Source organism: Schistocerca gregaria, chromosome 8 (assembly GCF_023897955.1).
Source record: "Schistocerca gregaria isolate iqSchGreg1 chromosome 8, iqSchGreg1.2, whole genome shotgun sequence".
NCBI classification, from domain to species: Eukaryota; Metazoa; Arthropoda; class Insecta; order Orthoptera; family Acrididae; genus Schistocerca; species Schistocerca gregaria.
In genome coordinates, this window is record NC_064927.1 from 355,412,639 (window position 1) to 355,429,014 (window position 16,376).

Sequence of the window (16,376 nt, forward strand, 5' to 3'; positions counted from 1 at the left end):
GTCCTTGTTCGTCTTTTCTTCGTTGTGCTTAGAAAAAATTCTGGTAAATGCCCGGCTATTTGATAATCGCTTTTGGTGTTCGAGGTAGGTGTCCACATGATGACCCTTATTGTGAAGAGAATACGGCCATTGTTCTGCTAGACTAAACACTATTAATTTCGAGCGTGGCTCATTCTAAGGGGCATTTAAAAACATTACACGCCCTAACTGAGTGAAAGTTAAAATATAAAAGCCTCGACAAATGCATTTACGAGACCGTAAATAATTGTTTGGTAGGTGTGCTCTGTGGTTATACAGCGCGAGATTTTGTCTTCTCGTTTTTCTTGGGTAAACTGTGGCTTTTTAACTGTATTATTGCTGTAGTTCTTACAACCATTGTTACGCTGTGCATTTTATATTTCACATCGTGCACTGTGACGACTGTCCTGTGCATGACTTAGACGCACAGTCTAAGACTTTGACTGATGAGGATGATACATCGACGTCAGTGGTCGGTAATCACTGTTTTTGGGAAAACCCTGCATGCCATGCAGCAGTATAGGCTTTTATGTTTTGACTTCATTCAATTAGGCTTTGTTAAGTTTTTAAATACAGCTGAGAATGCATCGTGCTGGAAGCTAGTAGTGCGCAATAAAGCACAGTTTTAAAATAAAGCCTGGTACAACCATTACTTTCTTAAGATTTATAGAGGCCGCGGTGCCCAGACAGGGGAAATTTGAAGTTAGTTCCTCTTCGCGATAATAACTGCCGTAATTTGTGTCCTTTCCAGCACAGCCAACGAAACACTTGAAACTGGCTGAGAATACATTAACTTGAATGATGGGAAATGCTATTTAGTGGTGGTAGGATTAACCAGGACCGAAACTCCTCATGCTGCGGACGTAATACGGACGTACATACACGTCGAACCCACTGAGAACGCACAGGCCATTGACGGATATATCCGTCATGCCCACATGAAGGAATAAGTAGTACATTTTCCTTATCAAAAATTAATTATTTGTGACCCAAATTTCCTCGAAGTTTGTTAGTGATGTTTTGGAGTACATCAGATTTTGATTCACTTTCATTTCATTTTATGGCAGTTTAATTCATGATTTAAACTTAATCGTGAGGAAAGACTTTTCGCGAAGACGCAAGAACTAAGGAAAACATTCTTTTCAGGGGGAAAACAAGAGTTTAGCGTTGCCAGGGATACGGTGCCCTGCCGCTCTATTGCACTCGTCGCGGTCAATAAGGACGCAGGCAGCCAGCATGTGGCCAATATAGGGATCCAGGTTGCTGTGCTTCCTCACCGTGACGTCGGCAGCAAACGTGCCCTAGACGCGACACCGAGGAGGTTCAGAAGTGCGGTAACTCCGGCGAGCTTCCTTTGGCGTTCAAATACACATTGTTGCCAGAGCTTAACACTGGACGAAGTGATTTCATTTGTGGGGTTGGCGGTAATGTTTTCGCAATATTAGAAACTGAAGTTCCTCTTATTTTGATCCGTCATCAAACGTGCAAAACTTTACCTAGCTCTAATGGAACACAGACTTCGGTTACATGGAACACAACCAAAGAGACTTCCTTTTTCATGAATTACAGAACCTCTTATTGCAACGATACGGGGGCATATATAATGTTTTCAGTTTGTTCGTCAGGAGCGAAAAAAAAAAAACAAAAAAAAAAAAAAAAATGAGCACTATGGGACTAAACTTCTGAGGCCATCAGTCCTCTAGAACTTAGAACTACTTAAACTTAACTAACATAAGGACATCACACACATCCACACTCCAGGAGGATTCGAACCTGCGACCGTAGCGGTCGCGCGGTTCCAGACTATAGCACCTAGAACCGCTCGGCCATCCCGGCCGATTACGGCCCTTACACCTACCACAGAAGCTGGCATTGTGTTTAAGGTGGTTATTCTCATTATAATCCGATTTTTAACTAAATGTTCCGTAGATCTTAATGGAGATTCGCCATTCTTGATCCTCCCTTCCTGCGTCGACATTCCGCATACAACACTCTCTCTGTCAAAGTTTTCCTTGCCCTAGTTTTCAATGCTCAAATACATTCCTGCTGTGAACGAAACTCCATTTCCTCAGTTGTTTCTGACACCCGAATAGATTCTCGTCTTCAGCTTGATGATTCTTCAGAGCAATAGGTCTACTCTGTTTTCTTCGGTGAAATCTGGAGCAGCAAGAATTATGCTTTGCTATTCGAATAAGTCGTTAACACTGTTTCGAAATGTCTTATACCATTCTGAAATTCTTTAATTTGTTATGAAGTGTTAACTAATCGAAAAGTCGTATAAAATTCGTATGAAATGTTGTGAAATCTCTGAAAAATCCCCTTTCATCGTTTTCGGAATATTCTTGAAACTATTAGAAAGCGCATTTTTTATGCGCTCTGTTTTTCAGTTGTTTCAAGCGCCAAGAGTACCTTTCGAAGTTTTATACAGTTAAAAAGAATAAACGAGCACGTCGTGTTTTTCGAGGGAATTTGGAAAGAGGGGTAGATTCTATTTTTTGATCAGATGTAGACAGTAGTAATTTTTCTCTTATTTTGATCAACAAGTGTGCATATTTCATCAAAATCGGAATAAAAACGTGGATATCCTATAAAACAATAAACCCGCAGATGCTCTTTATATACGCAACAAATGGGCTACCTAAGTACCAGACAGTTCAACTGAAAACTGACGAACTAAATCCTTCATATAATCGAAACAGTACTATTATTAACACAGCAACTAGACTTCCTGACAGTTATACAGGATATTTATCGTAACGAAAACGTGCACAGTTGTGAGAAAGACAAGCCCAAGGACACCTCGCCAAGCTGATCAGCTTTTTCATCCTCTTCGCTAAGGCGGCGTTTTAAGGCTGTGCACATTTGGTCGGCACATCGTATCCAAGTTGTTAATGTCAGCATGTAAACCGAATTCTCCAGTTCCTCTTTAAACACCTACTTAATTTTTCTCTCGACGCTACGGTCGAAAGGGTTGAAAACGAAGATTTTTGTGGCTGGGGACTGGTCATCTTGGAGATGGGATTGGTGCGGCGTGTGGCATTACACACCGCAGGCAGTCAGCAACAGAAGCAGGTACTACTTTACTAATGTAGGAGACTACGGTACAGGGATGTCGAGTGTGACACATGGAACTTTTCTGAGTCGCTCTTGCAGGCGTGCGCGTATAACCTAAGAGAGCGGGACATAAAGAGTTCGAGTCTCGGTGCGGCACAAATTTTCATGTCACTGCAGACAGAACATCTACACCTAATACGGCTAGCTGATGCAAGCCATTAGCATTCAGCGAATTTATTTCCATCTAATTTCTAATATACACACATGGTGTGTCCCATTTATATGAGGGTAATCCCAAAAGTAAGGTCTCCTATTTTTTTATTAGTACATAGACTGTTTATTTCTACAATGCTTTACATCAGTTTACAGCTTGAACATTTAGCTATTTTTCGACATAATCACCATTTCTGTCATGTATTTTTGTAGACGCTGTGGCAGTTTTTGTATGCCCATGTCACACCAGCTCGCCGCCATGCTGTTTAGAAAGTACGAACCTCTTCTTTCACCTCGTCGTCGGAGCTGAATCGCTGGGACCACAATTAACGCTGACGGGTACTGCGAGACTGAAAAAACTCAATTCAGAACCGGAGAAGAGGAATGTTGAGCAAGGGCGTACACATTCTCCATGACAACGCTTGCCCACATATCGTTCGGAAAACCGTTGCTCTCCTGCAACAGTTTCAGTGGAACATAATCACCCACCCACCCTATAGTCCTGACTTGGCGCCCAGTGACTATCACCTGTTCCCTAGGTTAAAAGAGCATTTGGCCGGAAAGCGATTCGGCTCCGACGACGAGGTGAAAGAAGAGGTTCGTAACTTTCTGAACAGCATCGCGGCGAGCTGGTATGACATGGGCATACAAAAATTGCCACAGCGTCTACAAAAATGCATCGACAGAAATCGTGATTATGTCGAAAAATAGCTAAATGTTCAAGATGTAAACTGATGTAAACCCTTGTAGAAACAAACAAGTCCATGTACTTATAAAAAATAGGAGACCTTAGTTTTGTGATTACCCTCCTAATACAGTAAACGTATAACACAAATACTGACAAATGCAATTTATTTAGGGACCGGTTTCAGTCCGGGACCATGTTCACGGAAGACAAATATGCAATTATAAAACCAACATTTCGTGTCATACATTATTCAAATCATACATTATTGGCAATTCTTCACATATTTACTTCAGACTTTCGCAGGATACTGTAATAAAATGAGGGCAGCCATAGACTACATACTTTTCAAATACATGGGGTATGTAATATAAGGTACTATATGCAAACGTCGTTGGCAAACAAATTTTTGCACAATACTCTAATAAACATTCAGACGGACATAGGCTATTTGTTTCTTTAAACAACATGTCAGGTTTTCTGTTAAAACCTACTGTGAGAATACACAACAATGTGCTCATTCGTTTTATTCCCCGCAGCCGGTTTTAACAGAAAGCAGGAAAGTTGCGTATGTGGCTTACGGGTTTATGATTAGAATACTACTACGGAATATTAATCACCCGAAACTTTGTAATCCTTCATGTTTGCAGATTAAAAGCATGCGGAATACTGTCGTTGAATCTACCATCCTCGCAAATCCAGCAGCTAGAGAAGTTTCTCTCATATACCATACACCAATGACACCAGCAGATTTACCTGTTCATTTTGACGGACTTCAATTTCCAATCAAGGTTTCCTTTGCAACACCAATGAACAAGGCTCAATGTCAGAAAGAACTGGAGGAAGGAGGAGAACGGCACGGAGGGTGGGGGCGTGAACGACAGAGAGGGGGGGGGGGGCGTGAACGACAGAGAGGGGGGGGGGCGTGAACGACACAGAGGGGGGGGGGAGGAGATGGAGAAAGGGAGAGGGAGGAGGAGATGAACAGAGAGGGAGAGGACATAGATTAAAATGTACATTCAGTTCCCATACATATTTAGCAACTGCAAAGCACTGCCGAGTTCGCAAGGACAATGTATAGCTGAAATCAAATTTTGATGGATCGTGTTAGTTGACGCCGTGCTAGGCAGACAATGTTCATTTAACACCTTGCTATGCTCTGAACAGACCACTTCATGAAGTTCAATACATTTGTTATAAGCTCAGTGTTTTCATGCTCCGGACTTTATTCACACTCCGCCCAAATCCAACAATTTGAACCACCCTATAATTGCCCTCACTATAGGTGCCAGGTGCATATGAGCTGTTTCCATGTCATATATTTAGATGTTTCTCTACTATTTTCCAATGTATATAATTAATCCATATAGTAGTCCAATGAAGAACCACTAAGACTGTACGAAAAACCACAAAATACCGTGGTGTGTGACCCAACAGTTGTTATCAAGCTCCGGTATCTGTTTCCTCCTCAAAGATGTACGAAGGGTTCACTGAGCGCGGCACGCAGCTGCTGGCAATTTGCCGCTTGCGGCGCCTTTGGCCAGGAGCCCGACGCATTCCGTTTGCTTCAACGGGGCCGCCGTGACGCTTGGGAAGGACGCGATGACCAGCCGGTTAGCAACCAAGGTCGTTCTCCTTAGGCTGTCCACAAGTTCGAGGTCCTTGCCAGATGCAAACAGCCTTGAATAAATCTGGGGATGACACGGGCGAACAGAATGACGCGTATGTAAATGAGTTTCCTGTTCATTATATTCCCACGAACCTTAATCAGGCATTACAGGAGTGAACTGTTTGAAAACAATGGCCGATCGTATCTGTGAAGCCTGTGCCATTTTAGGGTTGGAGTTTGCACGCATGTGCTGATGTACTTCAACTGTTTTAATACCACGTGTGCACTTTCTCTTGAGCATTCGACGCCTTGGCTCTCAATCGCCGCTGGGATTCAGTCCCCAGTTTGTCAACCTTGTCGATTAAGCGATACAGTTTTGCAGTCATCGTAGGGAATAGCGAGTAGTGCTAGGAGTGTCTTTGTGACGGTGAGTGATAAGTCATCTCGTCGGCGCCATCAGAGTTCTCTCAAGATTGATATTTGCCGTGAGGCAAGGGAAACGCTCGTACAAGTGTAATTACGAAGCGTAATGAGTGCTACCAACTGGGGATTTCAAGCCGATTTCATATTTTTAGATTTCGGGAAGGCTTCTGACATCGTTCCTCACCATCGACTTCTAATTGTGAGTCTACACAGCCTGTCAGATAGGTCACAGTTCGCAGTAATCGACGGAAAGTCGCCGAATAAACTAAAAATGGTATCTGGCCTTTCCCAAGGAAATGGTTAAGGTTCAAATGGCTCTGAGCACTATGTGACTTAACACCTGAGGTCATCAGTCCCCTTGAACTTAGAACTACATAAACCTAACTAACCTAAGGACATCACACACATCCATGCCCGAGGCAGGATTCGAACCTGCGACCGTAGCGGTCGCGCGGTTCCAGACCGAAGCGCCTAGAACCTCTCGACCACACCGGCCGGCGAAATGATTAAGGCCCTCTGCTGTTCCTACTCTATATAAACGATTTAGGTGGCCATCTGAGCACCCCTCTTCGATTATTTGCAGATAATTCTGTCCTTTAACGTTTAGTAAATTCATCAGAAGATCAAAACTAAATGCAAAATGATGCAGTGCAGACAAGATATTTGTATGGCGCGAAAAGTGGCAACTGACCCTAAGTGCAAAGTACGAAGTCATCCACGAGAGTACTAAAATAAATCCTTTAAATTTCGGTTACACGATAAATCACACAAATCTAAAGGATATCAGTTCAACTAAATACCTAAGAATTACAATTACGCAAAACTTTAAATGGAGAGATCACATAGATAATGTTGTGGAGAAGGCAAACCAAAGATCGTTTTACTGACAGAACACTCAGAAGATGTAACAGGTCTACTACAGAGACTGCTTACACTACGCTTGTCCCTCCCCTTCTGGTGCATTGCTGCGTGATATATGATTCGTACCAGACAGGACGGAGAACATCGAGAAAGCTCAAAGAAGGGCACCTCTCCCCCTTTTGTGTTATCGCGAAATAGGGGAGAGGTTGCCGTGGATACGATACATGAGCTAGGGTGGCAAGCGTCGAAACAAAGGCGTTCTTCGATGTGACGAAATCTTATCACGAAATTTCAATCTCCAACGTCCTCCTCTGAATGCGAAAATATTTTTTTTACACCCACCTACATTGGGAGAAATGATCATCGTGATAAAATGAGAGAAATCAGAGCTCCCACGGAAAGATTCAAGTATTAAATTTTTCCCACGTGACGTTCGAGAATGGGACGGTAGAGAAATGGTGTAAAGAACACACTGCCAGGCAAGTAAATGTAAATTGCCGAGTAGTCATGTTAGCCTAAGTGTAAATCACAATAGTTGGGCCGCTGCATGAGGGTAATTGTTCTAGCTACACTCTTGACATCGGTGCTACAGAAAAATATCGCCCAGAGTGGAATTCTTCAGTAGCACCACTTGTAGTTTGGACTACATGTAGCCAACACAGTCTACTGTTAAACTAGAGGTTGGAAAACTGGTGTGACTGCTCCTACCGCATGTGCAGCGCGTCCCACTTAAACCTCGTCCACTGGAGAAACCAGACCTGCGTGGAACGGGAAAAGGAAGGAAGATCTGTGGCGACGAGTTTATCACAAAACTGATCACAAGCTCTGACTGTACAATGGTACTGAAGGGATTCAGTCGTGACCTTTTAAAAGAAATCACGGTAGCCATAAAACTGGACAGCCTACGGGAATTTAAATTCCGCTGCCACAAACAGGAATCCAGTACGTTTAACACTGTGCCACTTCGCTCCATTCCGTAAAACGAAATACAAACTGCGATGAAGTCAGACGTTTGTGGTGACGACGGAATAAGTCTGTCACTCGCAACTCAGCTATAAGGAAACCAGAAGAGATCCTATCGGAGCACAAAAATGCGAGTATGCTCCTCTTTATTAGAAGACTGACAGAATAAGGCAGCTGGTATCCCAATTTTTAGTCTTCCTCAGCTTCTTCAAAAACTTTCGTAAAAATATTGGCATGGGAGCATATTTGCGCTCTTTTTAACATGCAATTCACCTCTGACCCCCACTAGCTGCCCCATCTGTAACTCATTCACACATGTTAGTCCATCGCTCTCAGGCCCTCACACCCATCCACTCCTACTTGCCCATTCTCTCTCGCTCATTCGGCCCAACTCATTGTCATTATATCTTTGTCGCTCTTCAACTATCACTGTCTCCTGTCTCAAAGCCACAGACGCGTTCGTTCTGTTCTACTATTACTGCATCTCCTCACTGTCACTGTCACTGTCTCCCTCTAGTTCTCTCTTACTGCTACTATCTCATTCATTCCCTCACTCTGCTGCTATTTTTTTCTCACTGTCACTATCTCTCTCCTTCCTCATTGTCATCGTCTCTCTCTCTCTCTCTCTCTCTCTCTCTCTCTCTCTCTCTCTCTCTCTCTCTCTCTCTCTCATTTTCACTGGCTCCCACCTACCATGATTTTCACTTTCTCCTGCTCTTTATCCCTCTTCCACTGGTACTGTCTCCTTCACTCTTTCCCTGTCACTATCAGCTATGTTCCACTGTCACTGTGTTTCACTCTTCCTCACACTCCCATTGTCCCCTTTGTTATTTCTGTAACACAACCGCTATCTACTGCCTTCCAGTATTTATTACTTCTCCGTCTCCTCCTCTCTCAGCACTAAAATACGTGACTATGTTCGAGTGACAAAAATTTTGTGAAAATTTTACAGGTGCTGAGGAAGGCACAATGAGGCAGCTGGTATCCCATTTTTTTAGTCAGTGCCTTTCAAATTTAGGTGTATAAGTAGGGTAAGTTTGAACCTCTGTATGTGGGAAAGGAATAAAGATATCAAGAAAATTTTCAAGGCTGTTAGAGATCGGCATCTTAGGAAAATATAGTACAAATTTCAGTCAATTTCTGTGCATAGTCGTTTTGGAATCCGCAGCTGGGATTTGGTCTGCCACTGACGGCAAAAATTGCGAAAAACGCTCTTTTTTGTTTTCTTAGGAACCACCCATAAACTAATCCGCCTTCGTAAGTCTCATCAAGCCCACTATAGACTACATCAAATGCAAAAAGAATCAACCGATTTGTTCCATTTGCCTAAGCAGAAGAAAGTGTTTAATATTAATACTTTAACGATGTAGTGTAGGATAGGGAAGCTAAAACGATCCTCGTGCTGGGTATGTAAATGGTCCCTAGCGTAAGTGCTATCGGGAACGCTTGGCCCAATTTTTTTTATTACTAACGGAGTCCGAGGTCTGAGCACCGGAAAATCCCGCTTCTATGCGCAGCGCTTTGGAACATATTGGTAAGCGTGCTGTCGCATGCCTACCGGTATCTCAAGAAAGCTCGGGATTGAACTGACGTATTACGGACAGGCAATGTCTTGCTGAGAAAAGGGCTCAGAGTAGTAATTACGCACTGGTGTAATTTTCCAATATTTCTGTGTGTCTGGAATATATCACTATGCATTCGATAGAAGATATTTCCCCAACAAACCAGCCTTCAGGAGACTGCAAGGTTATTACATCTGCTATCAGGCGTCGCATGGTGGCTTTTATTCCCTCAGACACCGCAACTGTACGTGATCGCTTCACCACAGATATGCACGGTTGCTTCGTCCAAAGGTGCTGTCATAGACAAGTCATTTTCCATAAACCATTTCCAAAACAACACAACACACACACACACACACACACACACACAATTGGGTAGAGGGGGGAGGGGGGGGGGGGGGGAGCAGGTGGTGGTGATGTGGCAGAACAACATAAAGGAGATGCAGTTTGTAACAATGCAAACATGTCTTTCCATGAGATATCATTTGATTTAAGCGCATTCAGTTGTCTGGCCACGAACATACTGATTTGTGGCATCTTCACTATGATTCAACGCTTCTTTCCTGTGAAAACAGAGCAGATTACTGTGAGCAGAAACAGCTTGAAACAATTCGAGTTAATCTGCAGATAATTTTAAGCATAGAACTTTCGACTATGTGATAAAATTGCCGAAAAATTCGTATACACCAAATATTCAGCAAACCTAATATAATTCTGACTTTTTAGAGCTCTTATCTCCGAACACCAAACAATTAAAATATGACTTATATAAATTCTATTGGTGCCAGGCTACCAACTTAACGAAACACCTTTCAAGTGTGTAACAAATCACCACCTATCTCCTCCAACCAATTACTGAGGATGAAAATTTCTTTAACCATCAGCGTTCAAATAGTTTCCCTCCCAACCGGGAGCTACGGCGCGTTAACGACTACTCGCTTTCTTACTAAGTGTATCTTCAAGATATTACAATGAAAATATGTACCTTTTACATCGAAGTCCTTAGAACACCAGAAACCTCCCCGCATTTAATGTGTTCAGGCACTACTTCCAGCTGATAACATAAGAAAGGGTTCAGCGTTGGGAATGGTCGCATAAAAAGATGGTGGATATCGAACTTGGCCAGACATTGTAATAAGTGATGAACCTTGGTTTCACTTCTTCGGTCATCCAAATAGAGTAATCATTACTGGTCCTCTGAAAGCTTTCATCTTCACAATAACTAAAAAAAAAAAAAAAAAAAAAAATACCGGAGTTAGTTGCACGGATTCTGGTAGTATAAGGCCGGCCGCGGTGGTCTCGCGGTTCTAGGCGCACAGTCCGAAACCGTGCGACTGCTACGGTCACAGGTTCGAATCCTGCCTCGGGCATGGATGTGTGTGATGTCCTTAGGTTAGTTAGGTTTAAGTAGTTCTAAGTTCTAGGGGACTGATGACCACAGCAGTTGAGTCCCATAGTGCTCAGAGCCATTTTTTTTTGGTAGTATAATTATCGATCCGATGCTCTTTGAAAGCACTGTCACAACAGAAGTTCATCTTCTAATGTACAGGAACTACTACTCTCAATTATGAAAGGCAGTATTGCTTTTTAAAGCACTGTGGAGCTTCAAGCCACACGTCTCGTCAAGAGCTTTTAGATATTCATGAAGCCTTCACTATAAGGAAATGTTTATGACCGCGTCGTTCGCCGGACTTGTCTGTTTGTGATTCTTGTCTATGGAGATATTTGAAAGGGAGAAGTATACAAAAATAACAAAAAAAACTGTAGGCCAACTGAAGGAAAATATACGCCTGAGTAGTGAAACAATTTGTCGTAATACAGAGTACAGAGAGTTTGAATGTAATTTATGAGCTCATTTTCAACACACATCTGACCTAACACACCCAGACAGTCCTATGTACGAAATGCGGAACTGACTACTAGTACAAGCGGGCAGTTTTAGACGAGCGGTTCTAGGCGCTTCAGTCTGGAACGGCGCTGCTGCTACGGTCGAAGGTTCGAATCCTGCCTCGGGCATGGATGTGTGTGCTGTCCTTAGGTTAGCTAGTGTTAAGTAGTTCTAAGTCTAGGGGACTGATGGCTCTGAGCACTATGGGACTTAACATCTGTGGTCAAGGAACAACCACAGCTGAAATAAGACCAGGCAGACCTCATGTACTGACAGAAAGGAACTGTTGAATATTAGGGAGGGTGGTTGTAAAGAATCGCATCAAATCAGCCAAAGGATTCACTCTTGAGTTCCAAAGAGCAACAAGCAGTCCAACTAGCACAATGACTGCGCATAGCCAATTAAAAAGAATTGGCTACGATGGTCGAGCAGCTCCTCATAAGCCACACATTTCTCTAGTCAAAGCTGAGCGACGCTTGAGGTGCTGTAAGGAGCTACGCCACCGGATAGTGGATCAGTGGAAAAAGTTGGAAATTTGTGGTACGGTTGTATGGGACCGAACTACTGAGGTCATCGGTCCCTAGGCTTGCACACTAATTAATCTAACAAACTAACTTACGCTAAGGGCAACACACACACACACACACACACACACACACACACACACACACACGCCCGAGGGAGAACTCTAACTTCCAACGGGAGCAGCCGCGCAAACCGTGACAAGGCGCCTAAGACCGCGCGGCGGTAAGTGGAAAAGAGTGATGTGACGAGATGAAGCACGTGGTAACCTTTGTCAAGGGGATAGAAGGGTTTGGGTTTGGTGAATGCTTGTTGGACGTTACCCGCCATCACGTATGGTGCCAACAGTGAAGTACGGAGCTGGTGGTGGTTAAACGGTATGTAGGTTTTTTTCGTGGTTACAGTGTGGTTCCCATATTGCGCTTAAGGGGAACAAAAAGCACACTAAATGCGGAAGGATATGGGCACATTTTAAGACATTGTGTACTGCGTACAGTAGAGGAACAGTTTTGGGGCGTGGATTGTTTGTATCAACATGAGACTGCACCCTATTATAAAGCAGCATCTGTGAGGTAGTGGATTTTAGACAATAGCACTTGCCCCCAGTCCCGTACTGACCCCAATGGAACACATTATGGGTGAGTTAAATCGTCGACTGCGCCCCACACCCCACTACCTTCTCCGGTTTCGGCACCTGAGAAGACATTCAGACACCTCACTGAAAGTGTCCCCAGCAACATTCAGGTTTCCATGAAGGCTAAGCGAGGTCAGACCCTATATTAATGTCCACTAATTTCTGGAAGAACACTTTTAATCAGATGGCGTATTCTGAAAAACACCAGCTTTTGACAGTCTTCCTCGGCGCTGCTTCTGTATTGCGCGGCGCAACTTCTTAATGGTCTCGCAGTAACCACGTGCACTGATTGATTGGCCTCGTGGTAAGAAATCAATCAGCATAATGCCTCCCCTTTTTCTGCCAAAAAATGGTGCACATGACTTTTCGAAGTGTCAAGATTTGCTTAGGCTTAAATTCGTCGGGGATGAAATGTGCCTTCATTCCACTGATTGCCGTTTTGTTTCAAGGGTGTATTACGACATCCAAGTTTCATCCTCCGCGACTATCCGAGAAAGAAAACTATCGCCTTCTTCATTGTAGGGTGTCAAAAGTGCACTGCCCATCCGTTGTATTTTGTGTTGTTCAGTAACAATTTTGACTACCTAACGCGAGCAAAGTTTCCGTAATTTCAGTAACAATTTCATGAATTAGTGATAGTGAGATTTGCGGAACTTCCATAGCAAGGGCACTAAAACCGAGCGAGGTGGCGCAGTAGTTAGACACTGGACTCGCATTCGGGATGACGACGGTTCAATCCCGCGTCCGGCCATCCTGATTTAGGTTTTCCGTGATTTCCCTAAATCGCTCCAGGCAAATGCCGGGATGGTTCCTTTCAAAGGGCACGGCCGACTTCCTTCCCCATCATTCCCTAATCCGACGAGACCGATGATCCCGCTGTCTGGTCTCGTTCCCCAAACAACCCAACCCCAAGGGCACTAAGTGTAAACTAACGGTTGTGCTTAATCTTCTCTTCAATTATGTGAACCAGTTCTTGAGTAACAACAGACGGGCGTCCACTTCTTTCTTCATCGTGCACTTTATCACGTCCTTCATTGAACAGTCTGACCCATCTTCTAACCACTGAATCACTCATGGCATTTTGTCTGTAAACCTCGCAGATTTGCCGATGAATTTCCTTTGGTTCAACTTTCTTTGCATTTAGAAAACGAATCACAGATCTGATTTCACACGCGTCATTTTCAATTACAATGACATAAAGAAGCACTACAAAGCACATATCGGCAGCAGCGACCTGAAAATGGCGTATATGTTTTCTCCTTGAGTCAGAGTAACTGCCGCGCATGCTCAGAACTGCGATCGCAGCGCTGCCGCGGAGAGAGGTAGAAACTGAACTTACTTTGTGGACTATCCTCATATCTAGTGCATACATATTCTTTGTATTTACATCCAATGTTAGTATTTTGTGAATAAGTGTGAAACCAAGTGCAACTAAATACTGCGTAATTTGAGTGTACACCAGATAATGCAAATTATGGGAACAGATTTACTATGGATACCACGATGCAGTGCCCTGTAAGTAAGGTAAGAACGTTCCTGTTACAAAAAAGTTTCGTTACCGATTACTAAATTTCCGCCATTTTCGCAAGCCCCATCACCACAGCGGGTATCTCTACAATATACTGTTCCTGTAACGCCTCCACCTGATAATAATCCTGCAGTAGCTCGAAAACTAGTTTATGGTACAATAAATCTTATCTAAAATCCAAAAATGTTACTGGTTGCATATTTATAGCCAATTAAATCGCCAATTTAAATCACAGTTGCAGTTAGTCATCCATAACGGCTATTCTGTTATGAAATGTTGAAGTGTCTATCTGTTGCGTGTTAATGACTGTGATGAGTGTATGTATAAAGCAGAGTTGCGTTATGGGTGAATGAAAGGGAGAGGGCGAAGCCTGATATCGGTATGTAATTATAGCCTCCCCCTCTCGAATAGCAGGAAGAGGGCGGGGGTCACTGAGCTTACGTTCCCGTCCGACAGAGTGATTAACATGCCACATGCCTTTACTCCATGAAAAGCTGGAAGAGATTTTGAATTTTATCCTTGGCTTTGGTGCCTAGTCTGGCTGAGCTTGACTCCACCAGTTCTCCTCCCAAGGCTGAAGGTTTCTTCCACTGAGAGGATTCGAATCTCCGTATCGTGCAACGTCGAACAGTGTGCGTTAGTGACGTCGGCCTTTTACTTTTATAGAATTTCATCTTCGGATAAGGCTTTACACCATGGATGGACGCCCTCTGGTGGCCCGCCGGCGTAATTCACGTACTTAAGCTAGCAGGCCAGCCCTTCACGCAAAGCAGCAGCAGCGCTCCTGGCGCATTAAGTCAGAACTATAGTGTCCGTGAAGTTAATGGGATAAGGTACAGATATAAATTGCACACCTTTCCCGACACCTTATGGCAGCAAATTATACCTCAATACAGGCGCTTTTGAGAGTACATTCATTTTATGTTCACTACGTGTTCAGATGTTTACATTTATTTACGCGTCGTGAACAATGTTTACTTACTACGATGTACAGTAGCTGTCCAAAAAAATTCCGTTGCAAAATTCTGTAACGCCGTTAGTGAAGAAACAATGTTCGCGACACGTAAATAAATGTAACCATGAGAATGTGAGATGCTACGCATACTAAAACGTCGATATCGAAAACTGAAGGCCTATAAAAGCATCTGATTACAGCTGTTTCACTATAAATTACCTTAAATTCCAACATTTGCAATGTTCTAATACGCTGTTCTCTCTCCTTCCGGGAGCCGAATTGAAATCAGTCGTGGGCCACCGGTTGGACACGGGTGCCTGACACGAAATAAGCAGATGCCAGACCCCGCAAACCACCGGCTTCGAAAAGCTTCGGCATATTAGGACGCAGCCACACAGAAGTAAATGCAAGCATTAAGGTCACTAAGATTGTGTTTTCCAAATCGGTCGAGATCGGTGGCCGTGGTGCTGGACCAGTTTCGAATTTAATTTAAAATAATGTATAAATTCTGCGACAGCTTTCATAGCTCAAACGTACACGCACGGACTAGGATCCGAACGTGGTCTATCAGGACATTGCCATCGCCCCATTAGATAAGGCTGTCCTCTTGTGTATCTGCGATGAATCGAAATCTCGGAACGTATTAGGTTACGGGCCACATATTTATGACAACTTTTTCGTATTTCCGAGCGTTCTAAACACGCCGTCTTGTCCGAAGTTGAGCCTGCATCAAGACCTTTAACAAGGTTGGTTCAAATGGCTCTGAGCACTGTGGGACTTAACTGCTGTGGTCATCAGTCCCCTAGAACTTAGAACTACTTAAACCTAACTAACCTAAAGACATCACACACATCCATGCCCGAGGCAGGATTCGAACCTGCGACCGTAGCGCTTTAACAAGGATTTTATTGAAAAGCTGAAGCTTGCTGACCTTTCATAGGGGTTATTTTCGAGTGGGCCTCGACTAGTGTGTCCAAGTTTGACGAAACTGTTAAGATGTTAAGCTCTTGTATACTGAAGGCGGTAATTCTTCGCACTTTTATGTTGCTGCTGAACAGTTGCTGCTAGGTTTCTAGGCTGACATGTGACAAAAATGACGCTTATATCGTCACGTAAAAAGAATTGGTAATTTTGAACAGGCCAGCCCAGTAAATCCGTCAGATTTTCCCTAATCAAGATCCTCTGTAGCCTGCTTTAAATAGGCGATCAAATATCAAACCGTTACCATTGAGACAGAAGTAAGTCACTGATACAATCTGAGCTCCAATGCACGCCCTCTACAATAGATTTGCATAGTCATTTATAGAAAGCCTTACAATTCAGTGCTAATCATTCCTTAGCTCTAAACGGGAGTTGGTGGTTTTAAATGCTTCCCACATGTCAGGTTCAAATGGCGTCGTAAATGGTCGACAGAGGAAACCTGGTACTCTTACGAAATATTTCAGGCAGAGTTACCGAACT

The 16,376-nt window shown here is 43.4% G+C and overlaps 1 protein-coding gene across 5 annotated transcripts in view; it reads right to left on the reverse strand.

Annotated features, from left to right (window-relative positions):
- Positions 1 to 16,376, reverse strand: part of LOC126283941 (putative fatty acyl-CoA reductase CG5065) — a 464,455-nt gene that overhangs the window by 59,069 nt on the left and 389,010 nt on the right. The window lies entirely within an intron of this gene.